This window comes from Arachis ipaensis, chromosome B09 (assembly GCF_000816755.2).
Source record: "Arachis ipaensis cultivar K30076 chromosome B09, Araip1.1, whole genome shotgun sequence".
Classification (NCBI taxonomy): domain Eukaryota; kingdom Viridiplantae; phylum Streptophyta; class Magnoliopsida; order Fabales; family Fabaceae; genus Arachis; species Arachis ipaensis.
This window is the reverse complement of record NC_029793.2, coordinates 108507208-108520792: the sequence shown is the minus strand read 5'-3', so window position 1 is coordinate 108520792 and position 13585 is coordinate 108507208. Positions and strand designations below refer to the sequence as shown.

The following is a 13585-nucleotide window of genomic DNA, read 5'->3' as shown; positions in this document are numbered from 1 at the left end:
TCCAAAAAATATATACATTTGATTTAATATATTTAATTTTAGTAATTATTTTTCTATTAATATTTTAATAATATTATAACTCCATTTAGTGCCACGGCTTCATTAAGCCACCTCCTCATATATATATATATATTTCAAATCCGTTCAGCGGAACTTCCTTTTTTTATATATACATTCATTCATATATATTAGTTACGAATCCACTCAACTGGAAAGAAATAGAAACATAAATGAGAGAGAAAACTTACGTAACGTACTCCATTAATTTGAACTTCGACCGTGATTAATTTTATAATAAAAATTTCCACCAAAATTTTAAATCAATTAAAATGTTTTTTTTATTTTTCTATTTTATATCAGTTTTTTTAAAAGAATTTGAGGCAAAATTATTATTTATTTTCTTTTTTCTTTAATAATTTTGATTCTGAAATAATGTATGGAAAAAACTTAATTTTTTTAATTAAAAACTAGGTAAAAAATTGATATTAGAAGTTTCAAGAGAAAATCCGAGTTTGAATCTAAAAAAGGGCAAGGGTTTAACTAAATTATTATCTGTGAATTGTATTTTGAATAATTAATTTATAAATTCGATGTTGAATGATTGGAATCTATGCTTAAGTGTTTGTATGCAATTGATTATTTGTTGAATATAAGTTTGGAAAATTGAGATTTTCTTAGAATGTTTTATTTGAATCTTAGATGCCTTTGATAGAGGTTGCGATAAATTTATTTTAATGCTGTTTATGAGTTGAACTGAAGGTTAAAGTTGGAAAATTGAATGATCAAAAGTTAAGAAAAATATTGAGGAATAAAAGTTTAAAGTTTAAGAATTAAGGATTAAGATTTAAGGTTTAAAGTTTAAAGTTTGAGGTTTAAATGTTTAAAGGTTTAAGGAATAAATTTTAAGGAAAAGATTGAGGAATATTGAATTATTTGAATTAAAGAATTTGATTTTTAGCACAATCTCGCCAGGAAGGAAAAATATATGCTCAATTGAGATATCGTGCATGAGGCTCAGTAGGGACAGTGATATATAACGCTCATTTGAAATTCGAAGGATGAGGCTCAGTGGAGACGACAATATGTAACGCCCACTTGAAACCCGAAGGATAAGGCTCAGTGGGAATAGTGATACGTATTTCCCACTTGAGACAGGAAGGATGCTTTCTCTATGAAGGCGGTACGTAACACCAACCTTGAAAATATTGTCAGGCTACGGACAATCAATCAACACGTGAGCTCATGGCCTGTATAAAAATAGACATGCATCATATTTGTTTGCTACATGACTTCTCTAATGATACTGCTATATGTGTGTTTATGTTTGTTTCTGCTTGTTTGAGATTTTGTGATACTCTATAATATGTGTGGGAGGAATGATTTTGACTGCGTTTTATTATAACTGAGAAGAAATAAATTGTTAATTTCAAAGAAGGTAAAAAGTATACTATTATGGGAAACCCTTATTCAGAACCCCCAAGTTCTTACCCCTTTCACCCCATTCAAATAGAGACGGGCGTAATATTCTATGAGCTTGACCCTCTGTATATCTACGAGGACCCGATATTCGGGAGCTACTATGTTTTGGGCGCAGAACCTTGTGTTCGTTTGTACATACTATGTAATAGATCCTTCTCACACTCTATAGATAGCCCTGAATTTGAGCCGGATCAACCATACGACTTCCTTCTCTCTTGGATACATCCTGCCAGTCACAGACTCACAGTCATGTGTTTCTTGTTCCACCGATTCATGCCCAACCTCAGCATCAGGCGGCACTTGAGCCTGACGCAAGCGAAGGATACCTTCCAAATCCACCTCCAGATATCATACCTCCAATGCCTCCGGCACCACCATCACCAACCGAGAAGCTACAGGCATAGTTCAGTCCGCTAGGTGAAGCTTTAGGTCCTGCATATGCCAATGAACTTGTATTGAAAGCCGGGAGTAGCAGTTTATCCAGTAGAGTGCCTATTCCAGAGGGATCAGAGGAAGAAGATCCAGAGGAGGATTCAGAAGTGGAGTTACTACCATCTAGGAGTGATGCATCTATGGATGGATCGCACGAAGGCCTACCAAATGGCGATATATGGCCCTTCAGGGAAGGAATTTTAAGCAAATTGGATCACCACAACGTGGGAACCACTGAAGTGGCAACGTTCTTACTCGTCCTAATAACGGGAACAATGGTAAACCGAGGTAGGATACCGGCAAACGACCACAACTGGCATAGTTACATCCTATCTATGGCCAGTGTGGAAAGAGTCACGGAAACAGACCTTGTCAGCAAGGATTGGATGTTTGTTATTATTGTGGTGGACTGATAAACCGTTATTTTATGGTTTATCTTGTACTTATTTCAGTAGATTTTACCCATTATTCTCACACTTATTCATGTAAATTGCATGTTTTATATTTTCCTTCCTAATCTTGTACTATGATTGAAAACATGCTTCTTTGGCCTTAAATTTGCTAATTTTAATCCTCTCTCATTACCATTCGATGCCATGATATGTTTGTTGAGTGTTTTTAGGATTTATAGGGCAGTAATGGCTTAAAGGATAGAAATGAGGCATGCAAAAGTGGAAGGAGCATAAGAAGATGAGAAATTCAGAAGCTGGCAGCGACGCGTACGCGTACGCGTGGGCGACGCGTACGCGTGACAGAGCCACGTGCTGAACGTATCAGAAATTGCTGGGGGCGATTTCTGGGCTGTTTTTGGCCCATTTTCAAGTCCGAAAATGAAGATTAGAGGCTGCAGAGTAAGCAGAATGAGGGGGATCAATTCAGACTTCTCATACATTCACTGTTGATAATTTTAGGTTTTTGAGATGTAGTTTTCTAGAGAGAGAGACTCTCTCCTCTCTCTAGGTTTTTAGGATTTTTTGTCTTTGTCATTCTTAATTTCAGATTTCTACTTTGGTTTGGTTTAGCTCTCTTCTACTCTTATTTATTCTATACTTTAGTTATCTATTTCTCTTTGTGATTTTCTTATTTTGCTAAAGTAGTTTATGAATCCTCCATGTTAGATTCAAATTCTTATTAATGCAATTTGAGGTATTTTATGTTCATTGTTTCTTTCTTCATTTGTTGGTATGGATTCCTTGTAATTGGTTATTTAGGTATAATATTCCTTGTTAATTTTCTATGTTTTTCTTTTATACCTTCGAAGTATTTGATAAAATGCTTGGTTGGGTTTTAAATTAGACTTCTCCATTCTTAACTTGGATTGATTATTTAGAGATTCTTGAGTTGTCAAAAGTATTTTGTTGATTGGTAATTGAGACTTGCTACTTGGCTTAGACTTCCCTAAATCTAGTCTTTGATTAGGACTTGTGAACCTAAGTTGATTTTGCTCACTTGACTTACCTTCATTGTTAGAGGTTAACTAGGTGAAAGCAAAAGGCAATTACTATCACAATTGATAATGATAATTAGGATAGGACTTCTATTTATCAATCCTTGCTAAGAGCTTTTCTTAGTTTTAGTTTATTTTATTATCATTTTACATTCCTTGTTCAACATTTAAAAAACCCCAAAAATACACTTTTTCATAACCAATTATAAGTACACCTCCCTGTAATTCCTTGAGAGACGATCCGAGGTTTAAATACTTCGGTTGATTTTATTGGATTTGCTTAAGTGACAAACTAATTAAATTTGATTGAGGTTTAATTGTCGGTTTAGAACTATACTTGCAACGCGACTATCTTTGTGAAATTCTTTACCGACATGTTACACCTATCATGGACCTGGGAATTTCGCTAGAGATTATTCAAGAAGACTTGCTCGGGAAGCATCCAAGCCTCAGCCACAAGGACGGGTTTTTGCTATGGCGGTTGATGACACTACACGTTCGGACACCCTGATCCAAGGTGAGTGTTATGTCAAGACTCAACTTCTAACTATATAGTATGATTCGGATGCTACACATTCTTTTATATCAATAACTATTGTGCGTAGATTGGGATTAGACTTTTCAGAACTAGAATATGATTTAATTGTTCACACACCCACATCTCAAAATGCTTTGACCAATTTGATGTGCCGACAAGTGTCTTTTGACATCAAGGATAGAACTTTCATACACGATTTGATTTGTTTGCCTTTACAATGATTAGATATTATTCTAGGATTGGATTGGTTGTGTATACACCATGTTTTTCTTAATTGTTATGAGAAGACTGCTATTATCCTATCTAATGATAAATCTACTAGACCAATTATATCCCACAGTTATTATCTGAATTCTATAAAAGCTACTTGTAATGGGAGTGAAGGTGAGGGGTATGTTTTATTAGCGGCAAGCTCAAACGGTAATAAACAAGACTTGAGATAAATTTCGGTGGTACAAGAATTTTCTGATGTGTTTTCAGAAGACATACCTGAGTTTTTCCTTCAGCGGAATATAGAATTCACTATTAACTTAGTACTGGGAGTTGGACCAATTTCTATAGTGCCTTACCGAATATTGCCAATGGAGCTTGCAGAGTTAAAGAAGCAGTTGGATGAGTTACTAGGAAAGAAGTTCATTCGTTTGAGCGCATTACCATGGGGAGCCCCAGTGCTATCAGTAAAGAAGAAAGATGGTGGGATGAGATTTCGTGTGGATTATCGGCAGCTAAACAAAATTACCATCAAGAATAAGTATCTATTTCCTCGAATTGACGACTTGATGGGTCAGTTAAAGGGGGCTACGATGTTTTCAAAAATAGATTTACAGTCGGGTTATCATCAGATTCGGGTAAGAGAATCAGACATAGCTAAGACTGATTTTATGACTAGGTACAGTTATTATGAGTATACAATTATGTCCTTTGGACTAACTAATGCTCTTGCAGTATTCATGGATTATGTGAATAGCATTTTTCGTCCGTATCTAGACTAATTTGTAGTGGTCTTCATAGATGACATTCTCATTTACTCCAAGTCAAAAAGAGAACACGAGGAGCACTTGAGGATTGTACTGCAGATATTAAGGAAATGAAAATTATATGCAAAACTGTCGAAGTCTGGTGAATTTTGGGCAAAAGAAGTAACATTTCTGGGACATGTTATGAAGCATGGAGGTATAGAAGTGGATCCTTTTAAAGTTGAAGCTGTGCTGCAATGGGAACGACCTATGACTATTATAGAGACTCAAAGTTTCCTTGGATTAGTCGGGTATTACAGAAGGTTTATTACGGAATTTTCACAGACAACGTTACCTTTGACTCATCTTACAAGAAAGGAAGTTCCTTTTGTTTGGACGGTTGAGTACGAAAAGAGTCTTGAGACCTTGAAAGAAAAGTTGACTACAGTGCCAGTTCTAGTTTTGCTAGATTCGCAAGAACCTTTCAAAGTATACTATGATGCTTCTCTAAAAGGATTGGAATGTGTGCTGATGCAGAATAGAAAAATGGTTGCTTATGCTTTGTGACAATTGAGGCCTCATGAAAGAAACTACCCAACCCATGACCTGAAATTGGATGCAGTGGTATTTGCTCTTAAAATATGGAGGCATTATTTATACGGTGTTCAATTTGAGGTCTTTTCTAATCATGAGTTTGAAATACATCTTTGATAAAAAAAAAGATCTTATATGAGGCAACGTAGGTGGATGGAGTTTTTAAAGGATTATGATTTCAAGTTGAATTACCACCTCGGAAAAGCGAATGTAGTAGCTGATGCTTTGAGTAGGAAGAGTTTGAGTATCTCGTTGATGATGATAAAAGAAGAGGAATTAGTGAAGGAATTTAAAAATGTTAATCTAGGAATGAAAAAGACACCATATAGAGTTTGATTGATTCAGTTACATATCTCATATATATGACTTCAAGACCACTATTCAGCAAGCGCAAGCTCAGGATTCAAAAATAATAGCTCTGTTGACATATCTGAGGGAGAAAAGACAAGAGGACGTATGCTAGGAGGATAAAGAAGGATTGTGGAGGTATAAAGGTATGATAGGTATACCAAATACAGAAAACTTGTGACAAAGGATACTAATGGAGGCTCATCAAAGTAGATTCTCCATGCACCCTGGCGTTACTAAAATGTAGATCTGAAGCAAATGTTTTGGCGACCAGGAATAAAGAAGGATGTAGCTATTTTTGTACCAAGATGCCTTACTTGCCAAAGGATAAAGGTGGAACATCAAAAGCCCTTGGAAACTCTACAACCTCTTCAAATACCACTATGAAAATGGGAAGAAATTATGATGAATTTCATTACAGGGTTACCCAAAACGTCTATAGGACACGATGAGATATAGGTCACTGTGGATTGGTTAATAAAATCAGCTCATTTTCTTTCAATTCGGGTGGATTACACACTGAAAAGACTCGTTCAAGTGTATATTCAAGAGATAGTGCGACTGCATGGAGTACCTTCCACTATTGTGTCTGATCGAGACCCGAGGTTCACTTCTAAATTTTGGGGAGCCTTCCAGAAAGTATTCGGTAAACTTTGAAAGATATGTTACGATCTTGTGTAATGGAATATCAAGGTAGTTGGGATAGATATCTACCACTGGTAGAATTCGATTACAATAATAGTTATCAACAAAGTATCAAAATGGCTTCGTATGAAGTTTTTTATATGGAAGAAAATGTCAGTCACCATTGTCTTAGGCCCAGAATTGATTCAAAAACTACTAAACAAATTAAGGTGATTCGTGATAAGATTTTAACAGCTCAAAACCGTCAAAAGAGCTAAGCCGATAATAGACATAGACCTTTAGAATTTAGTGAAGGTGGCCATATTTTTCTGAAAGTAACCCTTACCACAGGAGTAGGTTAAGCCATTAGAACTAAGAAACTTAGCCCTCGATATTTAGGTCCCTTCCAAATTCTTAAAAGAGTCGGTCCAGTTGCATATCAAATCGTCTTCCTCCTTACCTGTCAAACCTTCATGATGTCTTTCATGTTCTCAACCTAAAAAGTATAATCCTAATGAGAATCATGTATTGCAACCGAAAATAGTATAGCTATGAAGTGACTTGATTTACCCAATATCACTAGTAAAGATTGTAGAAAGAAGCGATAAACATTTAAGAGGAAAGACAATTCCCTTAGTCAAGGTGGCTTAAGGAAAATAAGGGCTAGAGGAATATACCTGGGAACTAGAAAGTACAATGCTGTTAGAATATCCTCATCTTTTTATTGGTATCTGAATTTTAAAGATAAAATCTTTTTTTTAAAGAAGGTAGAGTATAACAGCTTGATTTTGTGTTAAAATAACTTTTTACTGAAAGTACAGCGAAACAGGCATTTTAACTAATAATAATATAACATTATTATTATGTTGTTATTTTACCTGTTTTAATATAAGCTGAAATAAATTATTTAATATAATAATCGAGTCTAAAATTTACAAATATGAATTGAAGCCAATATTTTTTGATAAACTTTGATGTACAAAAAATATTCAATTTTTTTAATTATTTTAATAGAAAATTAGGTAAGAAATTAGTATTAGAAGTTCCAAAATTAAACCTAAAAAAAATAAGAATTTAACTAAATTAATTTGTGTGAATTGCATTTTGAATATATAATTTATGAACTCAATGTTGGATGACTAGAATTTATATTTAAGTGTTTGTTTGAGATTGATTATCTGTTGTATATAAACTTGAGAAATTGAGATTTTTTTAGAATGTTTTATTCGGGTCTTAGATACCTTTGACAGAGATTGTGATAAATTTATTTTAATGTTGTTCATCAGTTAGAACTGAAGGTTGAAATGCAAAGATTGAAAGATTAAAAGTTAAGAAAAATGTTTTAAAAGAAAAAGTATTAAGGAATAAAAGTTTTAAAGATTTAAATTTTAAAATTTAAGGAACTAAGGAATAAAGTTTAAATATTTAAATGTTTAAGGAATAAATTTTGAGGAATAATGAATTATTTGAATTAAAGAATTTGATTTTTAGCACAATCTCGTCAGAAAAGCAAAATGTATGCTCAATTGAGATATTGTGTTTGAGGCTCAGTGGGAACAATGATATGTAACACCCACTTGAGACCCGAAAGATGAAGTTCAGTGGGGACGGCAATATGTAACACCCATTTGAGACCCGAAGAATAAGGTTTAGTGGGATAGTGATACGTATTTCTCACTTGAGACCGGAAGGATAGTTTCTCTATGAAGAAGGTGGTACGTAATGCCAACCTTGAAAATGTTGTCACACTACGGGCAATCAACTAACACGTAAGCTCATGGCCTGTATAGAAATAGACATGCATCATATTTATTTGTTGCATGACTTCTCTAATGATAATACTATGTGTGTGTTTATGTTTGTTTCTATTTGTTTGAGATTTTGTGATACTCTATAATATGTTTGGGATTGATGATTTTGACTGCGTTTTATTAGAACTGAGAAGAAATAAATTGTTAATTTTAAAGAAGGTAAAAAGAAAACTATTGTATGAAACCCTTACTAAGAACTCCCAAGTTTTTCCTCCTTTCACCCCATTTAGATGGAGACGGACGTAATATTCTATGAGCTTGACCCTCCGTATATCTACGAGGACCCGATATTCAGAAGCTACTATATTTTTGTTTGTACATACTACGCAACAAACCCTTCTCACACCCTGTAGACAGCCCTGAATTTGACCCGAATCAACCTTACGACTTCTCTCTCTCTTTTGGCTACATTCTGGCGGTCATAGTTATCTGTTTCCTGATCCACCGATTCATGCTCAACCTCAACAATAGGTGGCACCTGAGCCTGATGCAGGCAAAGGATACCTTTCAAATCCACCTTTGAATGGTACCTCTAGCACTACCATCACTAGTCGAGCAACTGCTGGCACAGTTTGGCCCACTAGGCAAAGCTTTAGCTCCTGCATACACTAATAGACCTGTATTGGAAGTCAAGAGGAGCAGTTCATCTGGTGGAGTGCCTATTCCAAAGGGGTCAAAGGAAGAAGATCTAGAGGAGGATCCAGAAGTGGAGTTGCCACCATCTAGGCGTGATGTATCTATAGACAAATTGCACGGAGACCTACCGAATGGCAATATTTGAGTTTAGTTTGGGGAACGCCAGGTGATTTTTTTTTTTGCAGCATTTCTGCTTAGTAATTTTCAGTTTAATCTCTTTTTTTGTTGGTATACAGAGAAAGTAGGAAAGTCTAAAAGTGTTGAAAAGAGAAATTGATGATTTGAAAATTGAAATTCAGAATTTAGAAGAAAAATATGCATTTAATCTTACTAAGACTATTGCTTAAACTAAAAAGCTACATGAAATCATAAAGTCTTTGAATTATGATTTATCAAAATTTATTCAAGAATCTAATAACTTGGATAAAATTTTAGTTGTTCAAAGACACATTTCATAAAAAAACTGGTTTAGGATATGAAGAAGGAAGTTTCATAACTTTTAAAAATCAGTTTCATAAAGCTTCCTCTTCATATAATTGAAATAGAAAAATTTCACACTATTCTCTAAATTTAGTAAAGAAAAATGTTTGTTATAGATGGAATAGACATGGACATACTCATAAGCAATGCTTCATTTTTTTAAAGAAATGTAGGGAGAAAGTTTATACTATTGTGATGGATTACGATAATCTCGGACAGCCAAAAAAAATTCACATCAAAGGATCCAAATTAATTTAGATACGTAAGTTTTCTTAAAGCTTATGCAGATATGCCTAGCATCCAAAAGAAAGAAAGAATGTGGTACATGGACAGCAGATGCTCACGGCACATGACAAGGATGTAACGACCCAATTTTTAGTATGGCATGGTCATACCAAAACATCGAGTGTTACCAACTTGGAACTGCACTGAAACTGTTATTAATAATACCAAGGCTGTAATCGGGTTAACAGAACTCAATTTTTATGAAAAACCTTCCTTAAAGAAAAATTGTAAATAAGAAGAAATGTGAGATTACGCAAACTAAAAAGATAAACAAATACATACACAAACAAGATAATACACTATAATATTTTATATATATATATACATCACCCAAAAGATGAAAATTTAGTTACTCTCTCACGGTTATGTATATATATAAAACCCAAAACATCTTTGGGGTCTAACCCATATAGAAAGCCCATAATCTGACATTCAGACTAGCCTATTCTTCTAACCTGGTCTCTCGAAAAATAAAAGTGAGAGTCTAAAACAAAAGAAACATTAAACTGGAGCACTGCCAAAAGAAAATGCTGATGTTGCTACCTAATCGCTGTAAGAAGTCAAGTCCATGATTTTTGTATCCATCTCGGGATCATCATCATCCTCAGAAGTGAGATCCATAATCTTAATCTCCTCAATGTCCTCATCGTCAAAAATAACGATGAGCTATGGTGTACTCTGGGGACTACCATCACTACTGTCGCCTGCAGAAGCTTTACTACTAGGAGAAAACTGCTCAATTGCTGAGGATAGACCAGACGCCGCAGCTAAAGACCCGATAGACTCTATGGTGGAAGGGTCAGAGGAGCACGTAGAGAGCGACTCTATCGACATATCCAGTCCTACTGAAGGAAACTCTAGGATGTAGTCATCAACGATAGGACTAGGCTCAGGTACTAGCTAATCATCTTGATGTACTGAAATAGGGCCTCCATGCATGTGATAAAAAAGATGGTGGATAGAATTAGGATGTAACCATGATAGAAGAAAAGCATGCAGTGCATCAGGATCAAAGAGGGGGTGAAGCTAGCGGGTGCTGAAAGGGATGATCTCTAACTATGTACTTACGGACTCAAGGCTCTGCGACCACCACATAGAAGCTGTGAAGGACAGGATCCTCGTACACATAAGGTTGCTCGAGCTCATAGAAGATGACACCTGTCTCCATCTGAAGGGGATAGGACGATATGGGGTAAAAACTGGATAGTTCTTAGTACGGTCAGGATGAAACAAGTTAATTTGCTTTTTTATATAACGGCCACGTGTCCCAAATCAATCAGACCACAACAAAAGACCATAGAGCAAACAACAAACAAAAGCAAACATCAACATAACATACAACTACAAGAATGAATACAACACACACAAGAGGTATGCGCAACCAAGTATGATACATGTCTAGCCCTAGTACAGGTAATGAGGTCATCCGTCAGTTTTCTACCCAAATCCGACATTCCATCCTTACGGATGTTATCTCTGGGTATAGTTCCTGGTATAATCTTGGATTATAGCGCCCGCACGCTCTTGGGCTATAGCGCCCGTACCGCACCCACGATTAAAGTGACGGGTCACACTCTTGGACTATAGCCCCGTACTGCTCTTCGTCACCGGAAAAAAATTGATGACAAAAAGAGTAATTGGTGTAGCACTTCCAACCACAATTATCTCATCACATAATCAAATACCTTTCAAGATATAATAATTCCTTATTGATGTGTATTTTTGGAAAATGAATTCCAAGCACACAAATCTAACCGGCAAGTGTACCGGGTCGCATCAAGTAATAATAACTCACATGAGTGAGATCGATCCCATAGGGATTGAAGGATTGAGAAATTTTAGTTTAGTAGTTGATTTAGTCAAGCGAATCAAGTATTGGTTTGAGTGGTTTGTAATTGATAGAAGCTAAATTGCATGAAATATAAAGGGAGAGGGAAGAATTGCAGTAAATTAAAGAGAACAGAAAGTAAAAGTGCTGAATCTTAAAGAACAACTAAATTAAATTGTAGAAGCTTAGATTGCAAGAAATGTAAATGACTGAATCTTAAAGTGCAAGGAATATAAATTGCTTGAATTGTAAAAGGGTTCAAGGAGCTGGGATTGCAGAAATTAAACAATCACAAGTGAATTGCAACAAGCAGAAGAGCAAAAGATGAATTGAATTGAAGTAGATCTCAAACAGAAAAGTAAAAATGCTTGAAAAATTAAAACAGAAAGTAAATGTAGCTTAATTGCAGAAGTTAAAAGAGAAATAGAAGATCTCAGGAGTGGAAGAGACTAGAAAACAAGTCTAGATCTCAAATCCTTCCTTAATCCAACAAGAACAATTGCAAAAGAAATGGAAAAGTAAATTGCAGAAGAAAAGAGAAGAATGAAAGTAGTAAACAGAATTTGATAGAATTATGCAGAAAGATAAACAAGAGATCTCAAGGTGAGATTGAAATAGAATTTCTTCAATTCTGCACCCAAGATCCAAGACAAGAAGTAAAGAATGCAAAATGTAAGAACAAGGAAGAAGAGAGATCAATTTTCTTTCCAAATTCTCCAAGATCCAAATTCAAAGTAAAGCTCTCCAAATTTCAAAAATGAAAAATACTCAAAGAAGCAAAAAAGTTAAAAAAAGGTCCTCTCTAAATCAAACTAGCTTCTATTTATACACTTCCTATTTTTGGATTTTAGAATTTGGGTGGGCTTTTTAATTTGGTGAAGAATTGAATTAAATTGGATTTTTAATTGAATTTCAGCCCATGTGTTGCTTGCTCCCAGTAGAGTGCTCTGCTCTTGGTGAGAGCGGAGCATCAATGCTTGTCTTTGGCCCTTGGTGGCGTGCCAGGCTTGTGTGCATCAGGGTAGCGCTCTGCTCTTGTGGAGAGCGTAGCATTGCATTGTCTTGGCATGTCTTGTGCGTACCACTTCTTCCCTGGGCCGTGTCAAGTTGCTAGCAAGCAAGGAAAGTAGCGCTCAGGCATCAAGGAGTAAGGAGAGTAGCGCTCTGCTCTTGGTAAGAGCGCAGCACTCCTTTTGCTTGGGTGAGGTTCCAAGTTCGAACCATGGTGGAGACATTTGGACCAATTTCTTTTGTGAAGCAAAGAGAGGTAGTGCCTTGCTTTGAGTGGAAGGCCTCAAGTTCGAATCCTAGTGAAGCCATGTTGGCTTATTTTCCTTGCAAGTAGTGTAAGTAGCGCTCTTTGTTGTTTAAGTGAGGCTCCCACTTTGATTCCCAGTGAATGCATTTTGAGGAGCCAATTTTCCTTATGCCCATCAATATAAGGTAGCGCTCAGTTAAGTAGAACAATTGAGCGCCCCTTGCCCCCTTGGAGTAGCGCCTTTTTGTTATCCCTCAGGTGCAAGGTTCAAGTTTTGGGGATGCATTTTGGCCAATTTTGGCTTATTTTTCTTTGTGAGTAGTGCCTCTTCCTCCCTCTTGGTCATGGGTTCGAACCTTGTAGCCTTCATTATCAAACATTGCTCCTTGCATTTATTTTGTATGAAGCACGATAATGCTCTTGACAAGAGCGGAGCATCATGCTTCTCCCCTTTCTCTCTTGGTTCAAAATTGTGCTCCGCTCTCAAGGAGCCTTGCTTCCTTGGTTCAATGTTGTGCTCCCTTGAGAGAATTGAGCTCTTGGAGAGACCATCGTGGCTTTCTTCCTTCATTGTGCCACACTTCCTTTGTTTCTTTTGCCACATTTTTCTCTTCCTTGGGCCACGCTTCTTAGGCTACGCTTTCTTGTTTTCTTCTTTTCTTCACCTACAAGTAATCAAAACAACCAATCAAAGTATCACCAAATTCACAAGGTTTATAAATCATCCAAAAACCAATTAAATTTAGCTTAAACCTCATGATTTAGTATCAATTAAAGGGTGGTTGATTGATTCAAGGAAACCATGCAATTCCACTCCAAACTACTTACTTATAATGCAAGAAAGTGTATAAAACCTAATGAAACAAGTG

The 13585-nt window shown here is 35.8% G+C and overlaps 1 long non-coding RNA gene across 1 annotated transcript in view; it reads right to left on the bottom strand.

Annotated features, from left to right (window-relative positions):
- The window catches only part of LOC110267028, a 14457-nt gene extending 13160 nt beyond the window's left edge, over positions 1-1297 (bottom strand). Inside the window, exon 1 of the long non-coding RNA XR_002354336.1 lies at positions 1286-1297. This is a non-coding gene — a long non-coding RNA (uncharacterized LOC110267028). The remainder of the gene's footprint in view (positions 1-1285) is intronic.